The following is a 21,106-nucleotide window of genomic DNA, read 5'->3' as shown; positions in this document are numbered from 1 at the left end:
ATGACTTGTTTGTGTCAGGCAAGAAATAAGAAGATTAGTCTGAATGATTTTAGTACATAGATTAAAGTTTTGATGACATTCTTTATGGACTCAAGGAGGATAAAACAAGTTTAAACCCACTCGTTTTAAATTACTTGAAGATGGAGAGCTGTCTTGGGTAACTATTGTTGAGGATATGGGACCAGTGTCAAGTTAAAACTTTGCTTATTTCAGTTATACATGTGTTCAGTTTGAGATGGTCACTAACTATCCATTAGTCTATTTCTCTGCTACTACTCTCACACAAAGTCCACAGTCAAAATCTGATCTTCATCAATGTTGATTACGATTTGCATGCCGTTAGCATAAGGCTGTATGTCAGAATATTTTATAAAGAAACAATGTCTAAGAAAAATATTGAGTCCTAAATATTGTTTATAAAAATGTTTTCCAATTGCATGTAGATTTTCAGCTATTAATTCCAGTGGGGTGATATTTTGTGAATAAGAATTAGAATATAATATTTTTGTCAATTATATTTCTGGAACTATACCCAGTTAGGTTGTAGCAAGAGATGAAAAATTATTTAATTAAGGACGCTAGTGTGCTTGAGTAGATATTGAACAGTGGGAGCGATAGCTTAATATCCTGTGGTCTGTTTGTCAATTTGGTTTTTAGCTAAGGCCTTTTTTATCACTGTTGCTCCCTTGCCAAGTGGCAAGGTCGTAAAGAAAGTTGGTGCCCTTCATAGTAGCCTCAATGTGTAAACTAATGTCATTCCCTTAAAGGAAGGTTAGTAACCTGCGTCTTCAAACACATGTTGGGTAATCTATTTCTTAAGGATGTCAATCTCATTCTAGATGATCCTGCCAATTTAAAGCCAAAGTCCAGAATCCCAGAAGTTGCACATGCAATGAAGGTACCGTCCCAGCTGAGCACAAGATGATCTGTGTTAACACAAGTTATTGGAAATCACCCAGTCAGCTTTTTCCTTGACACACAGCCCCACCTGGCTCAGGTTGTCATCATATGAACGTTGTTTGGGTCAGACATCAGTTGCAACAGGTGATACTCGTGTTATTGGGTCACTTGGGCACTGCAGACACATTCGAGTTGTTATTTCTGCTTGAGATGCTTGCAAAGCCTCTAGAATTGGTGGAGATGGTCTGAGCTCGGCTGGAGTCATTCCTGGAAGACTGGTAACAAAAAGTTCAAAACTCCTATTCTCACTCTTGACCTACTAGGTGTGGGGTCCTGTAGAGATTAGCTTCGTCCTGTTTCCTCTTTGAAGGATGCATTTTATCAGTGACCGTGGTCTTCAGAGACAACAAACAATTTCAAATCTATGCAGCTGACATAAAGCGAGCAGTAGAGATGGAGGGGGTGTTGAGGCAGTTACTCCTTCGTGATTTATTTGCTGGAATAAGGATCAGTAGGTTGAGGTTAAATGCAGCTCCGGTGGGACCTACTGTACCCTCCACTTCACCGTTGGGAGGTGTAAGAAAAATTCAGGATGAAAAATAGCAAGTACATTGAAATACTGAAATAGGGAACAATGTAGAGATTCAAGCAAGTTAACACTTGAAAGAAGAGACAATGAAGCGGAGTTCATCTCTCTTTTGTACTAGGAATGCAACCCAGTCAAGACAGAAGTTCTTTTATGTATTAAATTTAAATCTCAGAATAAGCCATTTCGACTTCCCCGGTGGTGAAGAATCTTGCAGTGCTCACCCGTTAGGTCATCTGGTTTAGTAAATATATCACCGGGGGGGGGGGTCGAAGCACATTTAGCAGTTCCTGGAGACATCAAAAAGCATCAACATCAATGAGGTTCCCTGTGATTTTAAGGTGGGACTATTCAAATTCTATGTGTCTGAGCTTTTCTGAAAGCTTTATTAAAATAATTCAGTGAATACAGGATCATGCAAGCAGGGTCTTGTTTAAGCTAAAAAAAAATATGACCACATCACAGCTAACGGATTAAACAGAATGTAATTCCTGTTCAAATAAAGATCAACCTTAAGGCCTTATGCCTAGCCCAGCATGCTTTCCGTTGCAACAGCCCACATTATACGGAAGAGTCCTCATTAAATATAGATTTTTGTGACATCAAAACTGAGCAGGAAAATTGGATGTGTTCGTTCATGGGAATGGCTTTGTATTCGGCTCAGCTGCTGAAAATGTTTGCAGACAAAATTGCATATTTGTGGTTGTTATGTAAAGCAAATGTGTCTTTGTGGAGTAACATTAAAAAGTGTTAAATTTTTTTTTTTTTTTTAATATATTTTTGTACTTGTCTTTTATAATTAACAATATAAAGCATGATGACTCTGTAATTTCTATCACAACAGCATTAAACCTGCATTAGAACAACTCATTAACAAGAAACACATTTAAAGGCTGATTTATATCTCTGCCCTAAGGTTACTCTGTCATGGACTATCCTTACCACCAACATAATGGTCCGTCCGCCTGATTTAAATACAGTTGGACCTTGGTGTAACTACGGAGGAAAGGAAACTCCTCCTCTTCCGCCATGGTTGCACCCCTCCAGCACCCTGCAGAATAAGAGCTTCCAGAGGTCGACCTCTATGTCTGCCCACCTAATTTAGATGAGCGGACATAAAGGTCGCTTTTCACTGCCCATCATCTCCAGGAAAACCTTTGCAATAAGGGTCAGTGAAAACTGTCTAATGCTCCCCTCACCATAGGAGATAACATCCCATGGAGAGGGGGGCATTGTTTTTCTTATTTTCAAAAACAAAATCTTGATTTAGGGGTTTGATTTTGAAAATAAAAAAAATGTACATTTGTGATGAGGCTACATAAAGTTTGACGGAGTTGTACGGCAAAGTTACAATGCATTAATAGGGACAGCCTTTACAGCAGTTCCTATCAATGCATTAAATATCTGCTGACTCAAAGGGCATTTATAAATCCGGTCGTCGGACCTGTACCATGGCAATACATTCATTTTTCTCTTTCACCCTGGGCGAGGATGGCTCGACCTCCAAAATATAAATCGGGCTCCCCTAGTCGGAATGTGTTCTCCCTCCCAGTATCATACTTCACAAGCAGCCAGAACAAGGGGGCAACACAATTTCAATAGCACATTTATACGCTTAAGGAAGTTGTGTTTCATTTTTGTTTTGCAACCCCTGTATTATAACATCCCACGCAGTCACATCTGGAGGTTTTGTAGATCTGTTCTCCCTGGATATCAGGATGTCACGCTCCCCAGCCTCCCATTTTAACATCTCTGCCCGGTTCTATTTTAACTGAGGTGAGCTCAACGATTTCTAGGCAGTAGCTATCTGGCAAGAACCTGGTTTCCAGCCTAGTGTTTTTAGGTCTGCTCCCAAATCCCAGAAGGCATCTTCTTGCGTGCAGCAACCCTGTTCTCCCAGTGACTTTGGAGAGGACATCTGTCACCTCCTGCCAGATAGAATTCTGTTTGACAAACTGCCAAACCATTTGTAGTATGCAGCTAGTCTGCATTCCCATTACTGTACATAGGACATGCATCCCTCACTTTTAGGCATCATATGCAGCCCATGCGAGGTTAGGTATGCTCTTATAAGGACTTTATATTGATTCAATTTGAATTTCACATTCCTACATACCATTGCCAAGTTTTAAAGCATTTTCACCCATCTCAACCCAGGAAGTGTGCACATATCTGTTTCCCACCTTTCTTATAACGTTGCTCGGCTTCTTTTAGTTTGTTCAGTGGTTGCACAGTACAACATCAATGTGGCCCCCTCAACCTATTCCATGCATTAAAAACTCCAGCAAGGCTGTTTGCATAACTGGTTCATCACTACCGCACTTCCACAAAGCTTTAATCACGCAGGAAACAGCTCCATATACCCAAAAATAACTCTCAGATCCCCTCAATACCTCGAACTACCTAAGTAGGTGACCCCATTGGCGTAGCGTGGGGGGTGCAGGGGGGCCGGCCGCACCGGGCGCAACATCTTGGAAGAGACTCGAGTGCTAAAATCCACGGGTTAGGGGGCGCAAATTACTTGCCTTGCCCCGGGTTAGGGGGCGCAAATTACTTGCCTTGCCCCAGGTGCTGACAACCCACGCTACGCCACTGGGTGACCCTCAAACAGTTCACCTAAAGGAGCCAGTCCTGCTTCTCACCACTGTGCCCCATGTCTCTTAGTTCCTATGTGAGTAAAATCAGGATACCACCAAAGCGGCAGAGCCGGCAGATACTCCTGAAGTGTCATAGTCCAGAGCATACACAACCTCTGTTGTGTTCTGGGTAGGGGGTGACTTTGCCAGCCCAAGAACGCTGCGCACAGGCCGCACGACGTTGCAAAGAATGTGAAGTACACACTGGTCATGGCCTGGCATGGAACTGCCCACATGCGGTTTCGCCCATTTATTTATGCCCTCGGTCCGGTGACCGTGGGACCGAAGCAAATACCTTATGTGGCTGGGGGTGGGGTACTAAACAATCTTCTGGCCGCAACACTACATTCCTCCTTTATTATAACTAACAAGAAAGGCAAATAAAGAACAGGTGAGTGGCAAACAGTTGCACTCAGTCAAAGAAATCCCCCATAGTGGCATAACATACAGTACAAATATGGCCCATTTTGGCTGAAGGTTACTGCCACCCTGTTGTCTTGAGCGCTGCAGCCTGCTTTCCAAACTCAGATATTTAATCACATAACCCTGAAATTGTTGGAATAGAATTGGATTTTACTGGAGATTGTACCTCAGGAGGCCCCGGCCATGTCCATCTGGTTCGGTGCTTGGTCTTTCAGTTTGTCCTCTTCGACGTGCGGGGCTGACAGCAAGGCGGGTTCCGGGATCGCTCGGGGATGCTGCAATGATGTTAGCCCTTCTGGGCAGGAATGGATCTGCCACTTGCAGATAGGATGAGTTCTCCGATGTGTGTTCATCCATTCAGTCAGGTGAACCTCTGTGATTTCCCCAGAACTGTTTGAAATAAGAAGCATTTCCAGTGACTGTCTGTCGGCTTCCGGATGCTGACACCACAGTTCCTTGGATTCTATTGACTTTCCACAGTGGCGCTCAAATGGGAGTCAACATTTTCTCCCTGGATGTCAGTCTTTTACTAGCACCCAGGCCCCGATGGAGAGTCTTGGTGCCTTGGCTCGCCAGTGTTGAGACACCCAGCGGTTTTGTTCTTCCCAGTGAGAGTGAGCGTGACTAGGGGGCACTGGGGCTTGTTCCCATGTCGAATGATGCGGGAGAACATCCTTGACCCTTTGCCTGAAACAAAGGATGCCGTGTGCTACTCCGGTGGAGGTGTGCAGAGTCAATGGGTGGTCTTTCAAGAAGGTGTCAATCACCCTTTCTACACACTGTTACACCACCTGGGCTATTTAAATAGCTTTTTTAATGGTTTTCCTAAATGTTTTCACCTCGCTGTTGACTTGAGGCCAATGGGGGTGACCTGGCCATGTTTGGTTCCTCTGGATGCCAGGAAGTTAGCGAGGACTTGGTTGTTGAGAGGCAGTCTGTTATCTGTTCTTTAATTAGGCTGTGTGTGGCTACGATTTTCTCTAGCTTTGGAATTGTCTTTTCTGCTGAGATGGCCTTCACGATCTCAAACCTTCAAAAAGTCATCAATGACTACCAATATGTATCTGTCATCTGGAAGACTGCTGAAATCCGTGCTAGCACGGTGCCATGGGACTTCAGGTACTCGTTGTGTGATGATAGGGGGAGGAGGATTGCCTCTCCCACTGGCCTGGCAGAGGTCACATTACTGGACTGTCTGTTCGACCTTCTCATCCAGGCTGGGAAACCACGCTTTGCTTCTCAGCCTGCTCTTCATCTTGATGTCTCCTTAGTGTGATGCATGGGTTAGGTCCACCATCTGCTGAGTCAGACTGGCTGGAACGATGAACTGTGGCTCCCTTAGTTGCTGCTATGGCCTGTTAGAAACGATCATCTGTTTGGGTGCCTTCTATGATGTTGGTCAGAGATATAGGAAGGGGACATGATCATTCCATGATCACCCTCATGTATTCCTCTGCGTCCTCATCCTCTTGTTCTTCCTGAGGTGTGGTTGGGCGGGCATGTCTCCACAAGCAGTCTGCAGGGTTGTGGGCTTCAGGTCAATACTCCACAGAGAAGTGGTATCCCCTTAACTGTAGTATCGTTTCTAGATCCACAGCGGGGGGTTTTGATGCCAACCTCTTGAACAGTGGGACCAAGTGTTTGTGATCGGTACTGACTGTGAACAGGTGTCCATATAGGTAGATGTGGAAATGTCTGCAGCCCCAGAAAATTGCTATGGCTTCTTTTACAATGTGTAATTACTGCTGCTCATTGGGTCAGACCACAGCTGCAATAGGTGACAGGGGCTCACTTTCCACACTGTTGTCTCTGGGACAGTACAGCTCCCAGACCTGGGGGGCTGGCATCCACTGCTAGTTCAGATCCTTTGTTGGGGTAGAAGTAAACAAGTGTAGTGTCTTCAGACAGAGCCTGCTTTGTGTTCTGAAATTCTATCTTCTGTTTGGGACCAAAGTGCCAGGGTTTGATGTTTTGGTGAGGTCACGCAGTGGTCCTGTGAGTTGGGTTAGGTTTTGCATGAAACAACCTCAGTAGGTCACCATCCCTAAAAAACGACTGACTGCATTGACTGTGAAGGGCGCTGGTGCGGCCTGGATGTCATGGACTTTGGCCAGGTCAGGTGTGATCCAATTCATGGCAAAACGGTACCCAAATAAACATATCTCTTTCTTTAGGAACTCGCACTTCTCCTTGTAAAAAGTGGGGGCGCAGTTTTGTAGCTGGTGGAATACTGAGCGCAGTCTGTGAAGATGTTCCTCTAGAGTAGGTGCATGGAATAGAATGTCATTGCTGACATTTAAAACTCCGGGGAGGCCAGCCAGCACTCCCCTGATGATATCTTGAAACACCTCAGCAGTGCTGGAGATGCAGGAGTTAAGGCGCTTATATTGTTTCATATCGAGGCGAGTGGAGAATGTAGTCACATGCCAGGATTCAGGTGCCAGGAGAATCAGGTAATACCCATAGTGTAGGTCAGTTTTTGAGAACCACCGGGAGCCGGAGAATTCTCCTACAATATCTTCCATGGTTGGTGTTATGTGATGCTCCCTTTTTACTGCAACGTTTGAGAGCATAATGGCAGCACATACTTGCGCTTCTCCTAGCTGCTTTTTCTTGTGAGCTGCTACTATGGGTGATACCCTTTCACTTTTTCAATAATGTCCGCCGTCTTCAACTTCAGTAGCTCTGCCTCCACTTTTGGCAGAAGGTGGAGGCCACCCTGCGGTGGCGCAGTGCTACTGGTTACATCTATTTGTCGATGTGTAGGTGGACTACTTGGTCTTTGATGCATCCAATGCCTTGGAAAAGGTGTTCAAATTGATCTAGGAGTGAGTCTACAGCACCAATGTGGACCCAAAATGGGAATTAGGCCAGATGCAAGCACTAAGCTGTGTGGCAACTGACAAGCATATTGGGCCCTCCTTTTGTGACGTGTACCTTCCCTTTGGTGGCTTGTCCTTAGTGACTGATTATAGTGGTGAACACGCCTGCAAGTGGGAGGCACGGAGAGGTGTTATTGGCATACACCTCTACATGCCTCCCCATCCTCAAAACGCTGGTGGAGAGGCCATTCCATGGCGTAGCAATAGAGGCAATATGTTGATTAATGCCCCTATGTCTATGAGGGCCACCAGTGGTTGTCCATCAATGGTAACTTGGCACCAGGGGGAGCGGAGTATGCAGCCTGGGGCTGGCTCCACAATATGTATGACATGAACTGTTCCCTCTGATTTGTTGTCATCTATGCCTTCATCATCAGCAAGCAAGGATTAAGTGCCCACCCAGTTGGCCGTCTTCTTTTTAGGCACTTTTGCTGGGAGTGCTGAGTGAAAAATGTTTGCACAGAGTTTTTTTTTCACATGCAGAGCATTTTCTCCCTTTAGCTGGGCAGTCCCCAGAGTGTGGGGAAGAACCTCTGCACCGCCTACATGGTCTGTCAGTTTGTGGCATCTTGGGGCAGTCTCTTTTGCTGTGAAGTGATGTGGTGGCTCCTATATGGGCGACTGGTTCAGTCCTCATGGCGCCCTAGAGTGTTGCCTCCATTGGGTGGCCCATCATTATGACAGTTCTTTTGACCTACCCATGGTGAGAATGAGGATGTGCTCATGAAGGTTTACCAACGAACAGCTGCAAATGAACTGAGTTGAAATTATATCCTGCTCATATGGAAGAGTGCACATGCTCACCAGCTCTCATAGCCTGGCATCAAACTTGTCCGTGCATTCATCTAGTGTCTGCCGGGATTGATGAAGTAATGACTGCTCATAACTGGATTGTGCAGCGGTTCGAAATGAGCAGGTAGAGCCATTTTGAATGTGGTGTAGGTGTGCGGTGGTCAGGCTTTGCCTGCCATTTTGGGCAACTTGTGCATGGTTGGGTCACCCAGATGGAGGCGCACAGGCCAACACCTGTCTGTTTCTAGTCCCACTGTGGCAAAGTCTGCTTCAAGGCGACCTATCCAGGTTGCTCACTTAACAGCCTGTGAGGATTGTTCTCCAGACACAGCAAAAGATTCAATGGTGGGTATGGGTGCCATGTGCGCAGTTACTTCATGTGTGTGGAGGAGCAGGCAGAGGGGTGGCATGCCGTAATGTTGCTTGTGCCAGAGGTTGGGGGTGTCATGTGTGGCATGGCTCCTTACCGGCTTCTCGGCATTCCTTTCAGCTGTGTAGAGTGGCAGGAGATGTGGGGAGAGGGGGTCCAGGTGCCAACCAGCATCATTACATGAACTTGTGATCCTTTTTCAGGGGCCGGAAGGAGAGGAACCTGTGTGGTCACTGGCGATTGCTGCCTGGAGCCCTGTGAGGACCCTCGCTGCACAGGCTGGTGTTGATGAGTTGGGCACAGTAGCTGCAAGCCCTTTGGCCATGGGCCTTTCCCTACCAGTCCTTGGTGGCAGTAAGTGGAGCCCTAGGCCCAGCAGTTTGCAAAATTGTGCTCACCAAGCACAGATGGCTCACAGATGACAGGCTATGAGAGTGATCTCACCATCATGTCGACTATTGGAGGTCCGGTTTGGCTGGCATGGTGTTGCTGCAAGGAGAGCACTCATGGCCTCCTCCTGTTGCTGGATGTGATGGCGGGGCACAGAACCGGATGCAGCTGGGCATTTGTGCAAGGGTAGAGGACTACTGTACGTGTTGCCAGTTTTGTGTGATGGGTGACTCAGCTGGACCCAGAACGCTGCACGCAGACCACGTGATGCTGTGGTAAATGCGAGGTATGCACTGGTCATGGCCTGCCATGGAACTGCCTACACGCAGTTCTGCCTTTTTATTTATGTCGACTGTCAGGTGACAGCCGGACCATAACAAATACTTTATGAGGCCGGGGTGCGGTACTAAACACGCCTCAGTCCGCAACATTACAGCCACCAGCAACGTCATGCTACCCTTGGCAGCGGTGGATGCAGCTGACTTAAAGATTTAGAACACAACACAAGGGGACCAGGTACCAGCATTAAAGCCAAAAATACAAAACAAGTTCACTTGCCACATTGACTCCACACCATCAGGACACCCATTGCAGCTGTGATGCCATTTAATAATAATATATAGCATTAAGTATATAGTAATTTTCAGTCCGGCACATTCAGGCCATCCTCAGCATTGGGCAACTGAAGTTTTCACAGCATGATTTTGTGCTTCCCCACCACTCCAAGTTGGTTCCAGAAGTTGGGAGTTCAACATAATCAAGAAGCAGTTGGGTATGATTATCAGCATATTAGCAAATAAATACAGGAGCCTAGGTAGGATTATCATTTTAGCCAGGGCCATTTTCCCCATTTCAGATTATGAGAAGCTTGTTCGACTCGCCAGTACTAGCTACCAGCTTCTCCTGCCCTGGATAATTTCCTCATCCTTGTGATACACCTGAATACCAAGATATCTAAACAACCTACTCTCTCAATGCAGCAGTAAATCTGATGGCTGAACGTTTCGGGCATTCTCATGCAGAGGGAATAAACACTACCTACTCCTATAAACACTAAGCCTGGAAATCTATCCCAAATCTCTCTAATTCATTAGGCACATGTTTGATGTCTAATTCTGGGGTTATTTACATAAATGGGCACATCATCTGCATACAGAGACATCAGATGCTCACAACGATATAGGGCTATTGTCCTGTTCATTTCCCCCCATTGCATGAAAGCTGCCAATGGCTCTACAGCAAGTGAACAAAAGCAGGGCTGACAGAGCGTGGCCCTGCCCTCTTCCCACTGGGCACTTCCCACACATCAGAGATTGCTCTGCCTTTACGAACTCGGGTTGTGGGGGCTGTGTGCAGTAATCTAATCTATGTCAATATCTGCTGCCAAAATTTTGTGGCCTCCAATACTTGAAACAGTGCCAGAGGAGGGAATCAAAAGCTTTTTCCATGTCTATGGACGCCTCCGCTGCCAATGTTCTGCTCATGAAAGGATGGTTGTGTACGTGATAGAATTTCTGAACATCTGCAGCTGTACTTCAGCCTATAACAAATCCCGATTGGTGTAGGCGTACCAGGTCCACCAGAGACAACAACACCTCCTTGTCAGCTCTTTAGTGAAAATCTGATAGTCTAAATTCAACATGGGCCCAGGTTTATTTGAACTAATGTCTACAGGAACCCTGTTTGCTTCCAGGAACATAATTATTAGTGCTTCCCTGGTAGTGGCTGGCAAGTGACCCTGTGTCCTGACCGCCTGATACATTTCCAGCAGATGTGGAGCCAAGGTCTTCAGCATATGTAGCATAGAATTATAGCGGCAAACCATCACTTTGTGGTGTTTTGCCCTTTGCTAGATCTTTGCTGACTGCCTTCAGCATCCCTACAGACACAGGGTATTCAAGTTGCTCCCTCTGTTCTGATGATGACGTACTCAGACGCCTAGTGTATATAGAGCAGAATAAAGACATTGAGCTGAGGATTTCTGGCTGCATATATGGGTCTGTAATACTCTATAAAGGTCTGATTAATTCCAGTTTGAGATGTATAACTTTACTGCACAGACCCTGGATGGCAGCGATGGCTTCTCATCTAACCTCATTTATTAGCAGCCATGCCAACGAATGGTCAGCTTTATCTCCCTTACTGTGCTTCTTAGCAATGTACACTTTGTAATGCTGTTTACCCAGTTTAGGCACTAATTCCAGATGATCCGCTCTTGCTGGCACCAACAGAGAGCGGCTGGATAGTGAGTAAGGTGCAGCGAATTCCACTGTTCTTAGTTTTCCTTCCTGTTCTGTAATCTGCCTCTCAAGTACTGTTGTGACGCCATGTGTCAACCCGATGCAACCACAACTTGTGGTCACCTTAACTGCCTCCCAGACGGTGCATGGTTCCTCCATTGAATCCCTGTTAACCTCAAAGAACTGTATCACCATTTCCCCCAGGTTACCCTGTATGACATGTCCTGTAGTGCTGCTGCCTTAAGTCGCCAGTTCAGTATGTTTGGGATCTGCTTACCCTTTTATATTGACATTTTAAATTGGTTGTGATCTGAGAATGTCTTACTTAAATATTCTATGCTAACCAAAAATAGTTGCTTTAGTACATTGCAAAGGAAGAAGTTTATTCTGGTATGCAGAGTGTGCATGTGGGAGTAGTAAGACTACTCTTTATTGTTGGGGTGTTACCCACTCCAACTATAAAACAACTTCCAATTAGTCAACCAAGCCTGGATTCTGCTTGTGGCCTGCAACACAGCTGCACACCTTAGTAGGAGGAAGGGCCTATCCAGCTGAAGGACGCAGCAGAATTAAAGTCACTGCCCAACACCATAGGCCGATCCAGATCTGTCAGCAGTCAAGGCATAATCGATTCCAAGAACTCCACTTGTTGGTTGTTGGAGGCATATATGTTCACAAGCCTCACTGATTTATCATTGAGCCTTCCCACTATTTTGCATCTACCAGGGTAATCAGAAATGCTCTCTTCCATGACAAATGAAACTCTGAGGTTGATCCACATGAGGGTGCCTATAGAATCAGAAGAGGGCACTGTATCAACCAATTGTTCTCTCCCTATTTTCTGTAATATCACGTCCTCAACGCCAAATAGGTATGTTTCCTGCAGAAATGCAAAATCCATCCCACTCGTCTTCAGATATGTGTATGTCCTAAGCCTTTTGATTGCGCTGCCCAACATTCTAACATTGCATAGCAGCAGAATATATACTGGTACCCTAATCAAGCAACCAGAAATGCAAGTCATCATTCAGGACGATTCCATTGAGGATATTGATTTCACATTGGAAAAGCAACCATTCCAATATGGAGTTTCACTGGAGGCAATTTACCAAAAGACCACATCTTCAGAGCCCATCCACCCTTGGTAATCCAAGGAGAGAACACATTTTCCAACTTTGAACATCCTTCTCACCCAACCCCTGAGCCTAGTATTCAAAAGACCACATCTCAAGAGCCTATTGACCCTTGGTAATCCAAGAGGAGAACCCATTTTCTAACTTAAAGCATCCTTCCTACCCACCCCAAGTCTAGTCTCCAAACTTCTGCGCCCATCAAGAAACCAGTGAAAAAAACAATCTAGCAATGTCAATCCCACCAATGCAGGTATTGTAAAATACCGCTAAGAGGGAATGGGCTAAAACCAGAAGAATCCCAGAAGGCTTTATATGAGTGTAAAAGAAGACACTCAGTGGCTCCCCGCCTACAGCTTCCATGACCATAACAATCAACCACAAGCACACTTTCAATGCAGTAACAGTGCCAATTCACATCCTCAAGGTAGTAACAATAACCACCCTTCTCTGTACCATCCTCCTATCCCTGAGGAGCATTTAGGCCCTTATGTTGTCTGCTGTCATTAGAGTCACTACTGGTCGTGCAGCCCCAGATTTCGAGATGGTGCCATCCTCTCACTCGGAGCCCTCCACCCCCTCTCAGAGCCCGAGAAGTGGGACAACACGCTGAGAGCATTCCATCTGCCACATTCAAGAGTTCCTGCTGTGCAGCCGCAGTTCAGAGGTGCGCTGGCTCCAGTCCGGAGTCTACTGAATCTGGCATGCCATGGTTGATGAGCTCCCTGTGGCTCTGGGGGATTGGAGGGAATACAGTTGGTAGCAGCCCACTTCAGCACCCGCTCCCAGGCCTCCTCTAGACTGATGAACAATTGTGATTTAGCCTCCTCTAGACTGGCAAAAAATGTGATTTAATACTGAGCTCAAGCATTCTCAGTTATATCCTAACTTTCAGAAGCTAGGTTTAAAAAAAGAGGGTTATGTTCTGACCCTCAACATTTTCTAGCAGTCCTATGATTCAAACAGTGTTGCAGTGTGACTGGTCCTCTGAGTCATTCCTGTGCCAGCCCAGGGTCTTCACTCAAGGCTGTATGTCCCCAAATCTGATCTCAACTCTTTGATGCAGGGCCGTGCTTCTGATAGTGAGTGTTCATTAACAGTCTGGTCCATCCTCAGTAGTGCTAGATCTGAGGCCACATGGTCAATCTATTGTTCAGGGGCTTCTCTGGATTCACAGATGGCTGTAAGTATATCATCAAGCGTGTTTATCTGGTCACGCCCCTCTTTGCTTCTGAGTTGCAGACTGGCTGTGTCACCATCGTCCAGGATCCTGGCCCTAGTTTTCATTGTTCTTGTGTGCCCCATTACTTCATCGCCCCGGTTGATGGTTGGTGGTTTCAGGTTGTATAGAGTTATTTGGCATGTTCCCCAGGTTAGGTGACCAAGTGACAACCTGAAGGCTCTGAAGGAGAGAGGTCAGAAAATGGGAGGGGGTTTGAAGGAGCTAACAGACCACAATCGCTCAGTTTATAAAGTTCTCAGTGGTAAACAGTGCGGATTAAACCCCGTAGAGGACCCTAACCAGTCAAAATGTTGCCCCCTGCAAATTATCTTTTAATACATTTTGAATTTTACCAACCAACAATTTTAATAAACCAATTTTATTACACAAAACTAAACATTACACATAGGTAGATTGCACCTAATATTTTTACAAACTGACAGGTGACAAAAGATGAGCTTTTAAACTGTTATGTGAATCATATCTTTGGTTTATGTACTTTAAGTTGTTAATGGGTACATTACATAAATACAGTATTTTCTCTATAGAGTCTTTAATGTAAAGTATTACTTTCTTTGGGTTTATTCATTTTTTCTATCTTTTGGAAACAATAAAAAAAAGCTTGATTGTAATTTTCTTTCAAGATCTTATTTTAATCTGTTGTCACAGGGCCCTTAAAACGAGTGGGCCCTTGGGCCTGTGCCTACTTTGCCTATTTGGTAATCAGGCACTGGCGGTAAAAAGAATCCCAGGTTTCAGGCAGAGCAATGTGGGCCAGGTCGCTCACCCCAGGTGACTGCCCACTCAGTTCGTAATGTTACCTCCACTCAAAACTCCGCTGTCACAGACAGACGCCAGTCTAGTGTACCACCTCACAGCCGACAACCAGAGGTTGTGCTAAAGGGCTGGGATGTTGAATGAGGAACTGCAGGTGTTCGAGACATCCAAGGCAGTTCTCCCCACAACACTCATGGCTCAGTGGCTCTCAATGTCCCCCAAGCCACACCTCCTATGTTGGAGCTCCACCTCACACTGGCTGAACACCGATCCATCCCCTTTTCTGCCAGCTCCAATTCTTTCACACCCTCACCCTTCAAGTCGAGGGGAAGAAGACTTGTAGTGGGCGCTCTATGGACCCATGTCTGCTTCGCTGTCTTGCTGCACAGCAGGGCAGGTCACAGTCCCATCCATTCCAGGGCACCATCTTGTATCCAATCATTCGCTGCAGAGTCAAGCAGCCTGACATGGCAAAGCTGAAAACACACATCCTCGAAAACTGCGAATAGTCTGCGGGTTTGCCACACTCCACCAGAACAATCGCAGCTGGGATGGGAGCTGGTGCTGATCACACAGGATTAACTGTCCCAGCCTCTCATGTGTTAGCACGTCATACCTTAATAAGTATACTTACAAGGGGATGCGAATAGGTTGATGAACCTTTCGACTCGCAATTAAGAAGTTCTTACCATAGCTCCAGTACATAATCAATAATCAATACCAAATAATCAATAATCATTAGTGATCAATAAATCAATAATCAATGGAGTCAGTAATTGTCACGCACCATGACCTTTCAGCCATGAATAACCACACCTTTAGTAAAAGTTTAGTAAGTTAATTTCCCTATATTAACAATGCTAAGGTCATGTAGATTAATCTCAAAATCAAATGAAACACATATAAAAACAATACTGGTTGTCCAAAGTGGCGGAAGAAACACAATCAAAGTTTGAACCACGACACATTCTAGCACTACAGTGCAAATCAATAGCAGAGTCAGTTTGTGACAAATATATAACATACATAGAATACAGCTAGGTAATTCATCAATCATTAGTCCTTGTAATCTTCAGTCATTAGTGACAGCACTTAACTAACACTAGATTAGCATCAGCATGTTGGGCTTCATGCAAAACATTTAGTAACACATAATTTTGAAAACATCTAGCTATGGATCTATCAAAATAGCACAGTTGGTACCTAGAAAGAAAAGGCATAAAATGCATAACAGTCAGGTCTCATTATATCTACCTGTCCTCGATATGGGTCAGCAAGCAGAATCAGTCTTCATCCTCAGGTCATCAGTTGATCAGCAAAGCACCAGGCTCTTAGTCAGAGAGTATGGGCCCAATGACAGAATGAATCTTAAACCTCTCCAAAGTCTCTTTTCTCAAGTCTCTCTAGTTCTCAATAAATCTCAAGTCTGAGAAAGGTCTCTCTAGATGTGAATAAGTCTCTAGTCTGAATAATTCTCCTCTGTCATGTTGTTATATCAAAGTCACCTATACTATCCCCTATTTCCCTATTGGTCAGTTAATCGTACATTCATACTTTAGCCAATAATATTTCTATACCAAATCTATGAATTCTAATATTTCACTATTCACATGCAGTTGATTGGTCCGCATTACGATATTCTCATCATCCGGCTCGTCAGGTAACAATATTGTTGCATCTTCAGCTCCAGTCATTATCTTAATTGTTCTCGTCCTGGGAAAGTCAGTCTCACACGCATTACACCTATGATGTTACACTAACGGGATCATCATCTCCTTGCAGTTGGTTCTCACGAAAAGCTTCTGTTAAGCACTTTTAGCAAGACAATGGCCATTTCACAGTTCAATTCACTCTGTCAGCATTTTTATTAATGACTAAGAAATACAGCTTCTGCTTGAGGCCCGGCAAAATAGGCAAAGACACTCGCTAAGTTTAAGGCCTACAATTAATAAATCGATAGCATACTTCATAACCCTTAATATGACATATTACTGCATTAGCCTAGTACATTTTAAATATGTCATAAGTATTAATCATTATTTAGTACATTTCGTGAACGCTGGGGGCCATTCTTCGCGGTCACATTTTCAAACGCATGCATTATTTTTCTAAGTTATTCATCATAAATTCATTATTCAAAATACATAAACACTCCTTAATAAATTTCTAATTACAACACCTGCGCTAGAACATGTCACCTCAGAGATGAGCATTCACCATGAGCGTCCACCACCATTCCTGACAAGCCACGTTCCCTTGCAAAAAAGTGATTATTACATTGTGAAGAAAGATATAGCCTCATGCATAAGTACTAACACATAAAAACAACAAAAACAGTCTAGTGTAGGGTTGGCCTTGGACCTGACATGAAATAAACTTTTCCTGAAAGAAAGAAAATGGAGGTAAATCTGTCACATTGTACTCTAGATTACAGAGTTTTTAATACTGCAGTCAAAATTATACAGAAAAGTTGAAGTTCTAAAATTGCTATTTATTTAAACCACAACACCTCCTGTTTGTGTCCTCTGTAATCGAACCACACCAGTTCCATTGTTAACACCAATGTAGCAGTTTGTTTTAAAAAACACAATGAAAACTCTACAGTTCCATTTTCTAAAGGCTGCGAAACACCATATCATGTATAAATGTATAAATAACCTGTAGAAGCATAAACAACGATTTATAGTGCCACCCCAGCTGGTATAACTGGTACCAGAGCAAGCAAGCAACCTTTTTTCTGTGGTTCTGCAGTATAGTGACCATTGATGGACCATTCTGAAAACAGGGGTTGTGTTCTCGTTCTATGTTAGAACTCTGTTGCAGGAATGAAGATTGAGCTATGATGTCGCCATGAAACAAAAAGCGGAAACACCAGCTTTGTTGATACAAGGGTGGGCGAACTGTGGAATTCCACAGAGTTACATAAAACCTCAGTGAGATTCCACAGAGTTCCAGAAGTGGGCCAAATTCAGGCTTGCGCTGATTTTTAGTGCTAGGTGTTTGTTCTACGCTCTAGAATCGGCATGAACGGCACCATGTGGAGGACCAGAGGGCACTGGTTCTTTCTGCTGCTCGAGTAGATTTTCTACTTGAGCAACCTCTTTCTCTATGTGAACTGTCCTGACCTGCCACGACCCCCCCATTGAAAAATCTCAGCAGGAGGTGTTCTAGTACCCGAAAATCCTGCAAGGGAGTGCAAATTCTCATTCGCCAACATAACGTTGGTGAGCTGCGCACAAAAAAAAACCTACGCTATGACGCAGTTGGTGTAGTTTTGCTGGAACTCTGCACTCCAAGTGGAATGCGGAGTGGGCAAAACTCCACTGGTGGAGTGGAATTTTTCGTCCACCCCTACTTGATACCTACTCATATGTTATTTTATGTCCTCATACATGACAACCTGGTGACAGGCAGGTGTGTGTGAGAAGATGGGGCTATGGAGACTTGCTACTACCAGTACAAGCGCTGCTACTTTTACTATTAATACTCGCAGGACTAGTTATGATAATAATTAGTACTAGTGGTATTACTAGTAATAGTATGAATGTTATCACTGCTAACAACTACATCTACTTCTGATAAGGCTACTAATATTACTATTATTACCAGTATCACTACTGCAAGTACCATTGGCAACAACTTACTAGTACTAATGCTGCTACAACTACTTCTACTACTACTATAAGTATAGCTTCCAATTTTGATACTACAAATACTATTACTACCAGCAATCCTGCTACTAGTACTACTAAGACTACTGTGAAATAGGATTAGCAGTAATAGGAGCGGGTGGAGGCCTTATTTAAGGAAAGCGTCAGTCATGAAAGACTGCTCGCAAAGTAGAAGCATGGCTTTATTTGTGCCAGTGGCTGGAGGTGACGGCCAGTACTCTCATATTTGGGACCATGACTTATGTTTCATCCTCAGTCTTTGTCTCACTGCACTGAAATTAGTGTCAAGTGGAGAAATCAGGTTTGGACAAGAACCTTGAAGACTGAGATAAAGAGACCGGAAGTGGGATGGGGCAAAATGATAACAGAAGGTGGCATGAAGGCTAGGAAGCCTGGGCATTCAGCAGCCGCCAGTGGCTCCTGAAACAACAAACTTCAAGCCCCTGTACTTATTATTATTATTTTTAACAAAGTAGGTAATGAGCACAAGGGGAGAACGGAAAGAAAATTTAAAAATTATGGCGCGGGGAGATGGGAAAATCAGACTCTTGGTTTCAGAACCACCAACAGCTTCTTCAGCGGTCCAAAGTCAAAACTAAGCTGCGTGTTTCCCTTGCACTTTGTCACCATTATGGTTCTTAGCTCTTCTTAAAACCTACAATCATTCAATAAAAACTGTAAGCACATCTATGATATTGTTTCTACTGCTTTCAGTCCGTGGCCTGCATTCACTCTCCTTCCCCAACACCAAGCCTGGTCAGTCAAATATTAAATTTTATTCGCAATGCATTTAGATTTTGGGCTATTTTTGTTTGGTAATTGAGTTATGTTTGATTAGCTCTTTAGATGTTCACATCAGTCTTCCATTGCTCTGCGTCTGTTTATGGCCTTGTAACCCTCGGCGTGGATGAATTTGTTGCTGCTGTGGTAATACGAACAATTATACGCGATGTCTATGGTGTTGAGACATAGACAATGCACCATGGTCCTCAGTTGCTATATTGTTATTTCATTGAGTGCCCCACAAAAACCCTTATTAATTACTCTTAGTAAGGGTCTCGGTCACTCCAGGATTTTGTAAATTACGGGGACTACATGTTTTTGGGGAGAATAACTTGTGGGAATCGGTGTTTCTGCAACAATTCCTGCATGTTTTTCTTTAGAGTATCACACAGAGATCTTGGGTGTTTAATGCTTAGGTACGGTTTTAGATCAAGATTTAGGCCCTCATTATAACCCTGGCGGTCGGTGACCACCAGGGCTATAGTGGCGCTAGTTCCGCCAACAGGCTGGCGGTACTAGTAACCTTATTTTGACACGGCAGTTCCGCCGCAGTAACACCGCCGGGGACCGCCAGTCCCGGCGGTCGTAATCCGCCAGGGCAGCGCTGTCCTGGGGATTTCGACTCCCCTTACCGCCAGCCTGTCCATGGCGGTGCGGTAAGGGGACGTGGGTGCCCCTGGTGGTCCCTGCACTGCCCATGCACTTGGCATGGGCAGTGCATGGGCCCCCAGGCATAGCCCCATCGCACATTTTACTGCACCCGCTACACATCAGCATTGCCACCGGCTCTATTACGAGCTGGCAGCAATGTTGATGTGACCTTTCCGCTGGGCCAGCGGACGGTAACACTGTTACCATCCGCTGGCCCAGTGGAAAAGTCTTAATAGGGAGCCAGACATACCGCCAGCAATGGCAGTATTCTGGCACCCGCAGCCTCAGCGGTCTTCTAAGAAGACCGTCGAGGTTGTAATGAGGCCCTTAGACTCTTATTACGAGTGATCTGGTAAATAGGTCAGATTCCCCCCTATGAGTTACTCATAACAGGGACACCAGCAATTAGAGGTCTACTAAGAAAGGAGGAATTATGAGATAAATCAGGAATTCCATTTTGGATTGCCTCTAGAATTCCTCATTTTGGGGCTGGCTATCACACAATGATGTTTACTGCTTTTGCAAGTAAAGGCTCTCGGTGAAAGTTCAGAGATCTGCATTGTTTTCCTGTGGATCTGATAATTCCAATGGGGCCTTGAGGTTGATGGCCCCATTGGAATTAGGAGGTCCTTTGTAATGAGGGCCTTAGAAGGCAACTCAGACTCAGGCCCATATTTATACTTTTTTAGCGCCGCATTTGCGCCGCTTTTTGACGCAAAAACTGTGCAAACTTACAAAATACAATTCTATTTTGCAAGTTTGCGCCACTTTTGCGTAAAAAAATGACACAAATGAGGCGCTAAAAAAGTATAAATATGGGCCTCAGTGCCTTCGCTTTGGGCATATTGAGAAAGGAACAATGCAATTGAACGCAAAACCATTGCATGTTTGTGCCATCAAACATTTCAAGTCAATTTATTGGTCATACATCCCTTAATATTTTAGTATGTGTGCAAAATTAAAATGTGAATGCTTGACTGTGGTAACTGATAACTGTCATGTTTTCTGCACATTCTAGCCCACCTCCCTGGATATGCCGGTATCTATGAGGAGACAAAATGTGTCTTGACACCTGAGATGTGAATTTTAAGAATACAGATTGCTCAGATGAAACCGTGTACAATATTGTTACTCAAGACAGTCATGTACAAGTTCTCTCATGGACTCATCTCTGCACCTGTTTGAGTTCTTGGTGAGAATTTACTCAAGTCTTCATTACTAGAACGTCGGTGGGAAGATGTACATTGAATTTTGCCATCTCTTTGTGTAATTGTCTATATTGCCAGTGTGGAGTAATCCCTGGTTGATTTGCTCTGGAACTCAAAAGTAATGCAGCAGAAATCGTAGTATTACCCTGTCATCACAAAGACCATCTATACATGACAATCTGTGCATCTTGCTAATCAAGGTGCTAATGGTTTGCCGTAAAGTGGTGCGCTGAGAGCCATATTAATGTGCATTCATTGTAGTACAGGTCACTGAAAAGTATGTGGTATAGCCTTAAAACTTTATGTTGAACACATTAATTTGTTTCCTTGTTGTTCTTTATCATGTAAATTAATAGTGTGCACTAAAACAATAATGATTTTCAGAAGAGAAATATTCAAAATGTTATATGCAAAAGTTGAAGGTTCTTGGTCTGTGTGATAGTTA

This window comes from Pleurodeles waltl, chromosome 7 (genome assembly GCF_031143425.1).
Source record: "Pleurodeles waltl isolate 20211129_DDA chromosome 7, aPleWal1.hap1.20221129, whole genome shotgun sequence".
NCBI classification, from domain to species: domain Eukaryota; kingdom Metazoa; phylum Chordata; class Amphibia; order Caudata; family Salamandridae; genus Pleurodeles; species Pleurodeles waltl.
Note: the sequence above shows the minus strand (reverse complement) of the source record.